Source organism: Mesoplodon densirostris, chromosome 8 (assembly GCF_025265405.1).
Source record: "Mesoplodon densirostris isolate mMesDen1 chromosome 8, mMesDen1 primary haplotype, whole genome shotgun sequence".
NCBI classification, from domain to species: Eukaryota; Metazoa; Chordata; class Mammalia; order Artiodactyla; family Ziphiidae; genus Mesoplodon; species Mesoplodon densirostris.
In genome coordinates, this window is record NC_082668.1 from 12332602 (window position 1) to 12347829 (window position 15228).

Consider the following 15228-nt stretch of genomic DNA (forward strand, 5'->3'; position numbering starts at 1 on the left):
CTTTCCCCCAACCCCTGCCACAGGGGAGAGCGAGTATTCAGGTGTGAGTTCATTCTTGGTCCTGACTTGCATTTGTCAAGGTCACGGGTTTTGTGGAAGGATAATGGCAATAGGGTACACATAGCTGTAGAGGAGTTTCCTGCACGGTGCCCTTTCCACTGCTCAAGTGCAAAGCATTAGTTAGCTATCCAGAACAATGATTTCAGGGGCTCAGTAGGCTCATTTGTAGTCCAAAGTTCAGAGCATGTGGCTCCATTGGTCAAGGAAAAAGGAAATAGAGAAAAAATGAGAACAAAGGGGTAAGTTGGAGGAGATGTAAAATTGTATGACACTTTTGGAGCTAGTCATTGGCCATAGTTAGTTCATGATTTATAACTAACCAGGGGTCAGGAGTTAGAATTTTAGTTATTTTGCTATTTTGTTTTCTATGTAGAGTGGATTATGTAAACTGTTGTATGAGTCTCTAGAATTTATTAAGAAAAATATTAGGGCTGTTAAGTGTCCTTAAAGATGATAAAGCTGAAAATGTTCATTTTATAGATAAACTCAGGCCCAGAAGAGTTGAGTAACTTGCTCAAGATGACACAGCTGTTTTGTGGTAGCATCAGCCAAGACCTCCAATGTATCATCTCCAGCTTGATGCTTTTCCCCACGCTATACTCCATACAGATGTGTGTGTGTATAATGCTTTGTCTATTTTAATTTACATACATATTAAAATATATTACGCATATGTTGCATATTCACCTTTATATGTGGGCTCTGTGTGTGTGTGTGTTACAGATTTAATTGTTCGTTCATTTGTTCCTCACGTATTTTTAATGCCAGGCACTGTTTTGGGTTCTGGGAATATTGCTGGGGAATAAGATTTCGTTTATGTCCTCATGGAGTTTATATTCTAGTGAGACAAACAGACAGTAAACAGATAAAGTTATTTCAAATAGTGGTAAGTACTCTTAGGAAGAAACCAAGCAGAGGAGAGGAGTTGGTGGGCAAAGTATATGATCATGAAGTTATCAAAGAAGCTAAGTGGACCACACTCAGATTTAGTTTTAATTTATTATTTTTGAGGGTTGTTTTGAAAAATTCTATTGGGCAGGAAGCATTCAAAGTTTCAAAGATATGTTGGGAAAAATTGTAATTTATGAGAATAATTAAAGGATTTAAAAGATTGCTCGTTAAATGAAGTTTCCTCTTTTATATGTAGAGTGTTTGATTATTAGCCCTGCTTGAAAATAATTTATGAACACTGGTAATTAACTGCCTGTATCTATGATTTAGTCAACCGTTACCGTAAAGTTTTAAAAATGCATTTATGACTACTAGGATTTTATTAGTGCTCTTTTTTCAACCTCCTGTTTCCTTCTGGGAGAGGAGTATGTTTTCTAGTGCCTAGGCTTCTCATATAGAAGAGCAGTGAAAACTGTGATGCTATATTTTACACAACTTGAAAGGGTATATCTTACGTAAGAGTAAGGCAATCAATGGATGATATGTCTTAACTAAGATAAATGTATGCTTGTTATCAGTGTAACCCGGAGTTCATTCAGAAAAGTTGGAAGACTGTTTCATTGGCTTATGACTTTTTTTATGCACCTGTTTTCCCAGAGTCATAGATGCAAAGTTTTCTAGAGAGAATAACCAGGAATCCCTCCCTATTATCTCCCCCTTTTCCAATAAAAGGATCACTTTATTAAAGTACTTTGTTGTTATAATGATGGGTTGATAAGTTGTTGCTTTTCAAATGGAAGGTAAGTCTCTAGCCTCCTGTGAAACTCTTAGGAAGCCTGAAATGACACGTCCTGCCTGTCTAGGTCTTCTGTGCATTGACTGGTTGGCTGGATGGCCAGGCCCAGAAGTGGCTCTGTGGTTCCATGGGGTGCTGGAGGCCTGCAGTACTTTGGTCTAATGTTTGAACTTCCTGAAGACACCCTGGACAGTCTTGATTGAGCTTCCTTTTCCTTGTTAGTCACTGATCATATGAACCTGAACTGGCCTGATTTTAATGTCCATGTTCTGCATTGCCAGTGTCCATCCTTAGCTGGGCAAGGGCTGGTGTCCTTAGTTGTCTTCAGTTTCATTGTTTGTTTATAACTCTTTTCTGACTCTGTACAGTTTACTGCAATCTTCGGCACGTCTTCAATGCTTTAAGAGCATTCTTGCAGTCATAGAGCGATTTGGCAGCCTTGGATTAGGAGAATTCTAGTACCAGTTTTTAGGTTCTGATCATCTCTTCAGTTGCATAAACAGTATTGAAATATATAGAATAGAGTTTCATAAAATATGTAGAATATGAGTGGTCCTGTTATGCAAACAACTATTACAACGCTGTTGGAGAATGAGTCACAGAAGGTACCAGCTATCCTGCCTCCGTCAGCTCTGATGACTTTCAAGAAGAACCAAGATCTTAGTGAACTTCTGAGGGCATCCAAAACGGTAATAGCCAAATAACAAGGCCCTACTTTATGGCACAGGGAACTATATTCAATATCCTGTGATAAACCATAATGGAAAAGAATGTAAAAAAAAGAATGTCTATATGTGTGTAACTGAGTCACTTTGCTGCACAGCAGAGACTGGTACAAGATTGTAAATCAACAATACTTGAATAAAAAATAATAATAATAAATAAATAAATAAACAAGTTGGTTATAGCCACGGTCTAGTTTCCAATGGATTTTAAGGTCAGCAAGTACAGAAGAGTGCTCAAGACAGTCTTGCCAATCAACTCTTGGCATATTATGTAGTACACAAACACTTATGCCTTTGATTAGCCCTTTGGCTGTGGTTCGGTTTGTTTTCATCTTATCAATGATTATTTGCTTTTTTTCCTTCAGTTTTTTTAAATTTTATTTTATTTTTTTATACAGCAGGTTCTTATTAGTTATCTGTTTTATACATATTAGTGTATATATGTCAATCCCAGTCTCCCAATTCATCCCACCACCACCACCACTTCCCCCGGCTTTGCCCCCTTGGTGACCATACGTTTGTTCTCTGCATCTGTGTCTCTATTTCTGCCTTGCAAATTGGTACCATTTTTCTAGATCCCACATATATGCGTTAGTATAGAATATTTGTTTTTCTCTTTCTGACTTACTTCACACTGTATGACAGTCTCTAGGTCCATCCACGTCTCTACAAATGACCCAATTTTGTTCCTTTTTGTGGCTACTACTCCATTGTATATATGTACCACATCTTCTTTATCCATTTGTCTGTTGATGGGCATTTAGACTGCTTCCATGACTATTGTAAATAGTGCTACAATGAACATTGGGGTCCATGTGTCTATTTGAATTATGGTTTTCTCTGGGTATATGCCCAGTAGTGGGATTGCTGGGACATATGGTAATTCTATTTTTAGTCTTTTAAGGAACCTCCATACTGTTCTCCATAGTGGCTGTATCAATTTACATTCCCATCAACAGTGCAAGAGGGTTCCCTTTTCTCCACACCCGCTTCAACATATGTTGTTTGTAGATTTTCTGATGATGCCCATTCTAACCGGTGTGAGGTGATGCCTCATTGTAGTTTTGATTTGCATTTATTTAATAATTAGTGATGTAGAGCAGCTTTTCAAGTGCCTCTTGGCCACCTGTATGTCTTCTTTGGAGAGATGTCTATTTAGGTCTTCTGCCCATTTTTGGATTGGGTTGTTGGTTTTTTTAATATTGAACTGCATGAGCTGTTTATATATTTTGGAGATTAATCCTTTGTCCATTGATTCGTTTGCAATTATTTTCTCCCATTCTGAGGGTTGTCTTTTCATCTTGTTTGTAGTTTCCTTTGCTGTGCAAAAGCTTTGAAGTTTCATTAGATCCCATTTGTTTACAAAAATAAACAATTTTTATTGGAAATTTTTATTTTTATTAATATAATGGAAATTTTAATTTCCATTACTCTAGGGGATGAGTCAAAAAAGATCTTACTGTGATTTATGTCAAAGAGTGTTCTTCCTGTGTTTTCCACTAAGAGTTTATAGTGTCCAGTCTTACATTTATTTTATTTATTTTATTTATTTATATTATGTTTATTAATATAATAAACATTATATTATTATTTCATTTAATTCTGCTCTGATCTTTTTTATTTCTCTCCTTCTGCTAACTTCAGGTTTTGTTTGTTCTTCTTTCTCTGGTTCCTTTAGGTGTAAGGTTAGAATTTTTATTTGAGATTTTTCTTGTTCCTTGAGGTAGGATTTTATTGCTATAAACTCCCCTCTTAGAGCTGCTTTTGCTGCATCCCATAGGTTTTGGATCGTCAGGTTTTTTGTTGTCATTTGTCTCTAGGTATTTTTTGATTTCCTCTTTGATTTCTTCGTGATCTCTTGGTTATTTAGTAACATATTGTTTAGCCTCCATGTGTTTGTGTTTTTTTCCCTGTAATTTATTTCTAATCTCATAGCGTTGTGGTCAGAAAAGATACTTGATATGATTTCAATTTTCTTAAATTTACTGAGGCTTAATTTGTGGCCCAAGATGTGGTCTATCCTGGAGAATGTTCCATGTGCACTTGAGAAGAACGTGTAATCTGCTGTTTTCAGATGGAATGTCCTATAAATATCAATTAAATCTATCTGGTCTCTTGTGTCATGTAAAGCTTGTGTTTCCTTATTAATTTTCTCTCTGGATGATCTGTCCATTGGTGTAAGCGAGGTGTTAAAGTCCCCCACTATTATTGTGTTACTGTTGATTTCCTCTTTTATAGCTGTTAGCATTTGCCTTATATATGGAGGTGCTCCTATGTTGGATGCATATATGTTTATAATTGTTATATCTTTTACTTGGATTGATCCCTTGATCATTATGTAGTGTCCTTCCTTGTCTCTTATAACATTATTTATTTTAAAGTCGATTTTATCTTTATGAGTATTGCTACTCCAGCTTTCTTTTGATTTCCATTTGCATGGATTATCTTTTTCCATCCCCTCACTTTCAGTCTGTATGTGTCCCTAGGTCTGAAGTGGGTCTCTTGTAGACAGCATATAGATGGGTCTTGTTTTTGTATCCATTCCGTGAGCCTGTGTCTTTTGGTTGGAACATTTAATCCATTCACATTTAAGGTACTTATCAATATGTATGTTCCTATTACCATTTTCTTAATTGTTATGGGTTTGTTTCTGTAGGTCCTTTTCTTCTCTTGTGTTTCTCACTTAGAGAAGTTCCTTTAGTATTTCTTGTAGAGCTGGTTTGGTGGTGATGAATTCTCTTAGCTTTTGCTTGTCTGTAAAGTTTTTGATTATTCCATTGAATGTGAATGAGATCCTTGCTAGGTAGCGTAATCTTGGTTGTACGTTCTTCCCTTTCATCAGTTTAAATATATTGTGCCACTCCCTCTGGCTTGTAGAGTTTCTGCTGAGAAATCAGCTGTTAACCTTATGGGAGTTCCCTTGTATGTTATTTGTCTTTTTTCCTTTGTTGCTTTCAATAATTCTTCTTTGTCTTTAATTTTTGTCAATTTGATTACTATGTGTCTTGGTGTGTTTCTCCTTGGGTTTATCCTGCGTGGGACTCTCTGTGCTTCCTGGACTTGGGTGGCTATTTCCTTTCCCGTGTTAGGGAAGTTTTCATCTATGATCTCTTCAAATATTTTCTTGGGTCCTTTCTCTCTCTCTCCTCCTTCTGGGATCCCTATAATGCGAATGTTGCTGTTTTTAATGTTGCCTCAGAGGTCTTTTAGGCTGTCTTCATTTCTTTTCATTCTTTTTTCTTTATTCTGTTCTGCTGCAGTGAATTCCACCATTCTGTCTTCCAGGTCACTTATCTGTTCTTCTGCCTCAGTTACTCTGCTATTGATTCCTTCTAGTGCATTTTTCATTTCAGTTATTGTATTGTTCATCTCTGTTTTTTTGTTCTTTAATTCTTCTAGGTGTTAGTTCTTTAATTCTTCTGGGTCTTTGTTAAACATTTCTTTCATCTTCTCGATCTTTGCCTCCGTTCTTTTTCCGAGGTCCTAGATCATCTTCGCTATCATTATTCTGAATTCTTTTTCTGGAAGGTTGCCTATCTCCACTTCATTGAGTTGTTTTTCTTGGGTTTTATCTTGTTCCTTCATCTGGTACATAGTCCTTTGCCTTTTCATTTTATCTGTCTTTCTGTGAATGTGGTTTTTGTTCCTCAGGATGCAAAATTTTAGTTCTTCTTGCTTCTGCTGTCTGCCCTCTGGTTGATTATTTGCTTATTTTCATTATTATTTCATAAAATGTATTTATATCAATGCAACAAGTATATGTCCAATTACTTGTTGAGTCCGTACTCTGTGCCCAGACATGTTTTTGGAAAATGGAGATTCTCTATAGTGACTCAGGCAGAGTAATAGGTTTTTGTCCTCATGGAGTATATATTATTGCAGTGGAAGAGACAAATGATAAGCAAGCAAACAAAAGTAATGTAATTTCAGGGAGTAAGCATTACAGAGAATATCAAGTAGCGTAAAGTGATAGAGATGAAAGGTAGCGTGGGCTGATTTTGACAAGGGTAGTCAGAAAAGTAGGCAGTGTTTGAGCAAACACCTGAATGAGGTGAAGGATAAAGTTATGGCAAGTGTGTGCTGGTGAAGACTGTTCTCAGGAAAGGCAGCAGCAGATGGAGTCCTACACTGGGAATAATTCCAGCATGTTCCCACACATCCGTAGCAGCAGAGAGAGGGGCGGGGGATGCGACTGGAATAGTAGGTTAGGGCCAGATCCTGGAGGGCTTGATAGACTGTGATGAGTCATTTGGATTCATTCTAAGTGTGATAGGAAGCCCATGAAGAAGGTTAGCATATATGCCAGGACCACCCAACATGCCTACCAAGTTTCCTATTGGAGAGACATGGAGTTCTGCTGTATGGAGTTCTTCTTTTGATTGAGCCAATCAGCTGGGACCGCTTAGATAGGAACTAAAGCCACCTGTGACCTAGATTTTCCTACATGTGTTCCCAGCATCACCCAGAGGTGCATTCAGCAGATTTCCTCTTTAGTCTTGCCACAGCAGCCTACTGTTCAGGCCCCTGGGATGCCCATTGGCCAAACTGGGCCCTTTGAATATTATGACTACAGTTTGGTCCTAGTTCCAGGACTGTCTGGATGCTTGGCCACCTACCTGGTGATCGTTGACACATTCCTTGCAAGACACACCTAATCTGGTTTCTTTAAAGCCAGATCCCAGTTCTTCGTAAAGAATGGCAAAGGCCCTTCCTGCTGGGGTAGGAGCACTGATTTAAGCTTACTAACTGTAAATAATTTAACTCTGTTTTTATATACCTTGATTTGGTCATTTTTGTTTTGGAATCCATGTCACCTGACATGACCTGTTCACATATTGGCCCTATTACTACTTGTACTTATTTCAGCGCTCTTTGTATCTTAACTGGTTTTTAGGTTATGAGATCCAAATTTAAACTTGCTGATATCACTTGGCTGCCAGTTGACTGCGTGGAAGTCTGTATGTTTTAGGAAGTACAGTATTAGTTCATTTTAATCCTTTACTCTTCTGTATGCTAGATGCTAATCTGCTCCAACACCTACATTTCAGAGCATTCTTTCTGTGACATTTAAAACCCATCATGGAAACATATGGCATCAGTCAGGTGGAGTGAGTTAGCTTGGACTTTTATTGCTTTTTTTAAACTGGATTTTACCTGTCTCCTGGAAGATGTTGGCCGAGTTAACTTTCATTATGTTTGGATATGCCATGTGCTTTAAGGTGTCAATTCTGTGACCATTCTTGTCTCGGACAGCCAGCTCTAGTGGTTTCATGGGGCCATGCTAGTGGGTTGATGAATTCCTCAATAGGGTGGTGGCTGGGGTGGCTGGTGGTGGGAGAGTGATCTTCATGATCCGAGTTCCTGCAATTAGAAGGGTTTAGTTGGGAAGTAGAAGCTGTAAAAATACTCACTAATGAATGAACCACTCTAAAACTCTCTCCTTGCTTATTATCGTACTATCCTTAATACCAAGGACCGTGCCTCCATCGGTTTAATTTGACATTGAAAATGTGCATTTTGCAAAAGATGCAGGATTTCACGAAGTCAATGAAAGTGATGTCAAAGAAGGTCTGGGATTCACAAGTAGTCAATGACAAGTAAAGGTCTAGCAGAATTAGAGGAGTCACATGTTGAAGAAACAAATCAAAGATAATGACTCTCTTAGTACTTCTAATGCACGTGGTAAAAATATAGGATTAAGAGAGGCCCTTGGGGAAATTGGTAAAGCCTTTGAATATTTCTATAGAAATGATCCTTCATGTGATTGTTCTATAAAAACCAAACAAGTCAAAGATGAAACATGATGGAAAAATAATCCAAAAAATGAACACTCAATCACACTCTGTTCATTCTGAGACTTTGCCAGTAGATGCATCTGAGACTATTTTGTTAAAATAGGGTGAAAGAGCTTTTCCCCATATATTTTAGTTTCAATATGTCCAACATTTTAGTTTTCCAGTATAAAATTCCATTCAAACCCTCCCCCTTTTTTTACTGTGAAAATCAAGTGCCGGTGTTAAATAGACTTTACTTTTTATTTTTGTATGTTTCTTTTTTTTTTTTTGGCTGCTCTGCGTGGCATGCAGATCTTAGTTCCCCAACCAGGGATTAAACCTGCACCCCCTGCAGTGGAAGCGCAGAGTCCTAACCACTGGACTGCCAGAGAAGTCCCTAGAGTTTACTTGTTAAAATGACCTTTTTCTGCTACCATTTATGTTCAGCTGATAAAGGCATCCTGCATACTTCTTTTAGGGATGTGGCAGAAGACAGTCATGGGAAGCCCTTTTCTTTTGCTCCCCAAATTTTGCTAAGTAGAACTTGGAGTTTCTCATTGTTCCAAAGCTGTGAGGCCAGTTGTTAAGCAGGCAGGTGGCAAAACTCCAGGGATGTTTCACTCCTGTGAACCCAAGAAAGACCATTAGTGCTCATGGGTTGTTTTCAAGAACTCACTGGAACAGAGTGATGCTGGCCAACTTTGTAGTAAACACAAGATATCGATTCCTCACAGGACCCCCATAAAAATTCTTCCTGGCCCTTAGAACTGGATATGGACCAGTTATGAAGACAGCTGCATCAAGAGGACCCTCCAAAAAAGTTTGTCTGACAACAAATAGCTATTCATAAAGGGCTTGCTACTTGCTAGTCAATAACATTTTAGATATTAAGGGGATTATCTCGTGTCTAATTCCCATGTCGGCTCCACTGTGTTTCCTGAAGGAGGTGAGTTTGAGCAGATTTTTTTTCTAAGAAAGAAATATGAATTGATGAAGTGCTAGTGCGAGACTGGGATAGATAAGGATATAATCCAAGAGGAAGGAAATGGAAATAGAAGCAGATTTTCTTGGCTTTGAAGAGAATTACCAAGAAACAAAGTTTCGGCAATAGAGTTCTGAGTACTATACTGATGGCATTTCTATAACCACCATATCAGTGTGATTGTGCACTGCTGGTCTTTATTTTTTTTAATTAATTATTTTTGTTGAAGTATGGTTGCTATATAATATTATATGTTACAGATGTACAATATAGTGACTCATAACTTTTATATTAAATTTTTTTTTTTTTTTTTTTTGCGGTACGCGGGCCTCTCGCTCTTGTGGCCTCTCCCTTTGCGGAGCACAGGCTCCGGACACGCAGGCCCAGCGGCCATGGCTCACGGGCCCAGCCGCTCCGCGGCATATGGGATCCTCCCGGACCGGGGCACGAACCCGCATCCCCTGCATCGGCAGGCGGACTCTCAACCACTGCGCCACCAGGGAGGCCCTAAAATTTTTTTAAATATTTACTTATCTTTTATTTTTGGCTGTGTCAAGGTCTTAGTTGCGGCATATGGGATGTTTTGTTGCGGTGCTCGGGCTTCTCTGTAGTTGTGGTGCGTGGGCTTAGTTGCCCCGCAGCATGTGGGATCTTAGTTCCCAGACCAGGGATCGCACCCCCGTCCTATGCATTGGAAGGCGGATTCTTAACCACTGGACCACCAGGGAAGTCCTGTGACTCATAACTTTTAAAGGTTACACTCCATTTATAGTTATTATAAAATATTGGCTGTATTCTCCATGTGGTATAATATATCCTTGTAGCTTATTTTCTACCTAATAGTTTGTACCTCTTACTCCCCTACCCCTGTATTGTCCCTCCCCCTCCCCACTGGTAACCACTAGTTTGTTCTCTAGATCTGTGAGTCTGCTTCATTTTTGTTATATTCACTAGTTTGTTGTATTTTTTTAGATTTTTAGGGAGCACTTCATTAGTGGTGTGTGGGATGTAATCTTGTAAGAAAACCAGTTAGGCAGTTGACCCAGTTCTGATCTGCTCACATATAGATGAGCATAAGACCTTGACAACTCCAACACCAAAGTTAGACTGTAGATCATTCTTGTACAGAGATGATGCTGTGATGCCACCACCGTGATCTGCTTCAACATCTTTCTGGATTCATAACATTATCCTCATTCATTCTCTCTCTTTTTTCCTGGTCTTCATGTGTCAGGTTTATGGAGTACTTTCCATAGCAATTTAAAAACTCCATATTTTAAAATCTGTTTATTTTGTCACATTCCTTTAGTGATCCCTTGTTATTGCCAAAGGAGCACACACTTTTATTAGTGCAGTAAAAGCAAAAGCAAAATATTATTTAGAAAATCTGGTATGGGGAGAAATCATAAAACTCATTTTCAAATGGAATAGAAATGATACTAGATTGTGTGCTGTTAAAGGTTACCCATGCTCCCTCTACAGAGTTATGTCTAGGGATTTTCATTTTAGTATTAGTATTTAGAGTTCATTTACTGTACAACATGGATACAAATGTGTTCTGAAGCCCTGACTACTAAGTGACTGGCCCAAAGATTACCATATTAAGTAGGGTATAAGTAGGATATGTTAATACCCTGAGGTTCATTGTTGGTATTGCTAATGAAGAAAAGAGTAGTTTGGGTATTGCTAAAGAGAAATTCAATTCAGAAGTCAAAGTTTTTTGTGAATGCGGGATTTATGTAGGGTCTTTTTTTTTTTGATGGCATTTAAAGTTGATTCGGACTTATTGTGAGAATAATGAATAATTCCAGATGAGATAAAACTTCTAGAAACCAAGAAAGACCACAAAAATGTTGATACCTTGGCCACTGGAAATCAAATGCACTATGATCTAATGTTTTGGATTGCTGGTGCTAGAGAAGGAGAGAACTATTTCTACTGCTGTTTTGCCTTTGGAAAGCAGATGGCATCTTTTGAAAGTCATGCTCTCTGAATGGCTCATTTCATTGTCCTGTTGGCATTCAAAGGGGAAAAACCACCAGGATCTGAAATGTGGCATCTATGGCACTTTTTGTGGATTTTGTTTGTAATATTTTTGTCATAAATGTGCATAGTAGCCTTCCCAGAGAGTCTTAATACAGAACCTTGCATAATTTGAGGACTGAAGAAACCACAATATGGTATAAAAAGAAAAACCCCAAAAATGTAGTAATTTGAATAAAAAGAAGCCGAAAATAGGATGGTATGGGGAATGTTTAGGGAATGGTGAATTTAAAACTAACAAGACCCTCCAGTGTAAGCCCCTCAGCCAGGGAGTCTCTGCAGGTCCTTTATTCCATATGCTAATTATCTTCTTCCCTTGCCTTTCAAAGTATTGTCTCTTTTCTCCTTTTATCTTTCCATTCAGAAAATTTCTGTGTCTTCTTTACTACAAAAGCATTTAAAGGAAGATTAAGACCCAGAATGTTCTGAAAGTAGTCTTTTTCTCCTCTGGGTGATCAAAATAGTATTACAGTATTTTGTAAGAATAACAAATACCTATTTATACTTGGGCAGGCCTCTTTTTAACTATTTTCCTTACCTGATTCCTTGCATTAGAAAGGTGTTTTCTGTTTGTAAAGTTGTTACTCTGAGCTGATTTGTTTTTCTTTTTAAATTTATTTTATTGAAGAATAGTTGATTGACAATGCTGTGTTAATTTCTACTGTATAGCAAAGTGATTCAGTATATATATACATATATGTATACATTCTGTTTTATATCTTTTCCATTATGGTTTATCACAGGATATTGAATATAGTGCCCGTGCTATACAGCAGGACCTTGTTGTTTATCCATTCTGTATATACTAGTTTACATCTACTAATCCCAAACTCCCACTCCATCCCTCCCCCATCACCCCACCCCTGATTTGGCACCCCCACCCCTGATTTGGTTTCTGTGTGCAGTCCCTTTGTATTCTCATTACTTTAAAAAGAATTTTTTTTTTTAATTTTTAATTTTTTAATTTTTTGGTTACACCCCACGGCATGTGGGATCTTCCCTGACCAGGGACCAAATCCGTAGCCGCTGCAGTGGAAGAATGGGGTCTTAACCACTGGACCACCAGGGTCCCTGTATTCTTATTCCTGATTTACAGTGGAATATGTGGTTTTGCTGACTTTACACTAGATCAGGAGTCAACAAATTAGCCTTATTGGCCAAAATCTGGCCATCATCTGTTTCTGTAGTTTTGGGGGGGGGGCGGCACAGCTATACCCCTTTCCTTATGTATTATCTGCGGCTGCTTTCCGGCTATAACAGCAGAGTTGAGTTCTTGCAACAGAAATTATAGGTAGATATGGTAGGTAAAACTTATATTGTGATTTTTTGCTCCTTATCTCTTTTTTACATTTCTGTGGTCTCATGGCATTTTGGATGGTTATATCACAGCAGGCATGAGTTATGTGTCTTTAATTGTTAGTGCAATATGACATATGTAATGGCTTCCCAAAGAATTCATTGATTCTGAGTCAGGATGCCACATTGAGATGGTGATCGTGCATTTTTATATTCACAAAGAGCAAGGGTTTTGAAACCTTCACTAAATTAATGAATCAAACCAAAGTCAAATCTGTGTTGTTCTGGAAAATAATGATTGCCAGTTGCTGGGAAAAAGTGAGCCTTAGGTAGCCTTCTGATTTGTGTTGAGAGTGCTTCTATAGTAAGCAAGGATTGTATTGATGTAGGGCTACAGATCAGCCCTTTGTATAGAATAGTCATTTTTGCCCTGCCTACATGCTTTTTGGATAATCAGAATGAGGTGCCTGTACAAGCCGGTAACTAGGGGTCTTTGCTAAAAATAATGAGAAACTTTAATATTTCTTTAGTTTACGAAGGAAAGCAATGTCACTTGGCAACCTCTGTTATTCGTGACCATGCTTATGGCTGTGTCATGATTTCCAAATTACATTAACGAAACAGTCATTTAAGTTTTGAGGCTGACAATTTGGAGCTTCGCTAGGTCAAACACCTCTTCCTTGGGCAGATTCCTTGGCTTTGGAGAATTTCAGATTTATTGAAGTACCTATAAAATCTTAGTTCTGTTCAAATTTTAGAACCTGTATCATCTGCAATTTAGGATTCTTTGTGGAAAGAAGGAAGCTCTTTGAAATCTCAACCATTCTTTATTCAGTGTAAATTTCGATAAGAAGCAAAACTTTGTCACTGTGAATGACAGTTGACCAGCATGGAGCAAGTCACATAAGAAGTATGTGTATTATATAAGAAGTATCAGAGATAAAATGGATAATTTCCAACCCTTTGTGGTATAGCTCTTGGTAGACTTAATAAAACTCACAACCAGCTGAGCACAACTCAGGACTGTTTCCTACAGATGATGGTGTAAATAGCACCCCCCATGGTTACAGTCTCAAAACCTCAGTTTCAACAAAAGCCAAATTTAATACCAAAAACATTCCAAAGCAATTACGCTGTTGTTGTAGTTAAATTATCTGGAGAGTTGGGTTTGATTGCCCTTTGCTCATTAAAACCAATAGTTTAGGATTGGAATTGTCTGTATGTTCACATTCCTGCCCACAGCTAGTGAGGTGATGCAGCTTGATATAGAGCCCAGCTTTATTTCTAAGTTTAGCTTCACATCACGAGCCAGCAGTGAAACCTAGAAGTGTTGGTTTTCATGGAAGTGGCATGGAAAACCTCAGCAATTCCCGAATCTCCACTGCAATGCAAATATGTGAGTCTGCCACTGGGACGGGGGCAGAGGTGCAGGGTTAGATTTCACAATGCTACTTTCACAAGACTGGCCTCAGCCTTGTGCGCGTTTGCTTCCAAGGCTTCTAGTGACGGTAAAAGACAGCACCTTGGACTTCAGACAGCTTTGATGGCGAGTTTTCAAGCTTTGTTCTTGCAATACCTTTTCAACAAGGAATTGTTTGGTGTCTGATAATAGTACAGAATTCAGTGATAAAAACACACATTTCCTCGCTAGCTTCATCCGAAAGTGGGAAGAAGAGGGTGTAGGAGGGATTAACCGTTGAGCCATGTGGATGTACGCACTTAATTGGGTTCCTTCCTACGTGCCCAGATCTCTGCCAGCTGTGTACTTGTTCATCTTCCACAGCGGGGTGAGGGTTTTCCTCTGACGTAGGGACATTCCAGATGGACAAGAGTGTAAATGCCAGGTTACATTTTTAGGGGCTTACTAATGGAGCCACAGCAGATTAAGAGGGCAAAGAAAAAGGATGACTGCTTATCTTAGTAGGGAAGTGTGGACCGGACACCATTAGATTTACTGTTCATGAGATCCTCTTCTATTGACATTTTATAAACTAACTGGGTATTTCAACTCCCTCCAAGGAATAGAGAGGAGATTCTTAATGCTACCTTTTGTTGAATTAATATTTCAGATAACCTTTTAGTAAAGCCACTTATCAAATCTTGGTTTTAAAGTTAACTTTTAATCTTGTCTTAGGGCAAAAAACAACAAAACAAACAATACAAAAAAAACATACCACCCAAACAAAACCAACCCAAATTTAATTTATGCACATAAATTAAAGGCTTTTTGTTTGGAGGGTGGGCTTGTTCTGCAAGTGACTTTTCTCTCATCTAAGCCTGTGTATATGTTCTAACAGAGTTCTAGGAGACAAAACATTTCAATGTGTTTTCGTGATTTGTGGCATATTTACATTTTATTGTGACATTTGATTCTCTCGAGTTTTCGCTAGCGTAAAGAAAGTGGCATGTTTTAAATTATATTAAGAAAATGATTTTTATTTGCCTTTGCATGAATTTTGAAAATAATAAGTTGCTGTATTGTTTTTCATTCACTTTTTAAGTACATTTGAAAACTTCTATCTGCTTCGATCATAATGAGCTCTTCTCTGCTCACATGATCTTCATTCAGACTTAGTGAAGGAAATAAATTTCCCTGCACATCAACGTTTTGTTACATTATAGGAAATGCTGCTGAGTTTTGGAATGTGACTTTGCTTCAGC

At 38.2% G+C, this 15228-nt stretch overlaps 1 protein-coding gene across 1 annotated transcript in view; it reads left to right on the forward strand.

Annotated features, from left to right (window-relative positions):
- Window positions 1-15228, forward strand: part of IRS1 (insulin receptor substrate 1) — a 61727-nt gene that overhangs the window by 23554 nt on the left and 22945 nt on the right. The window lies entirely within an intron of this gene.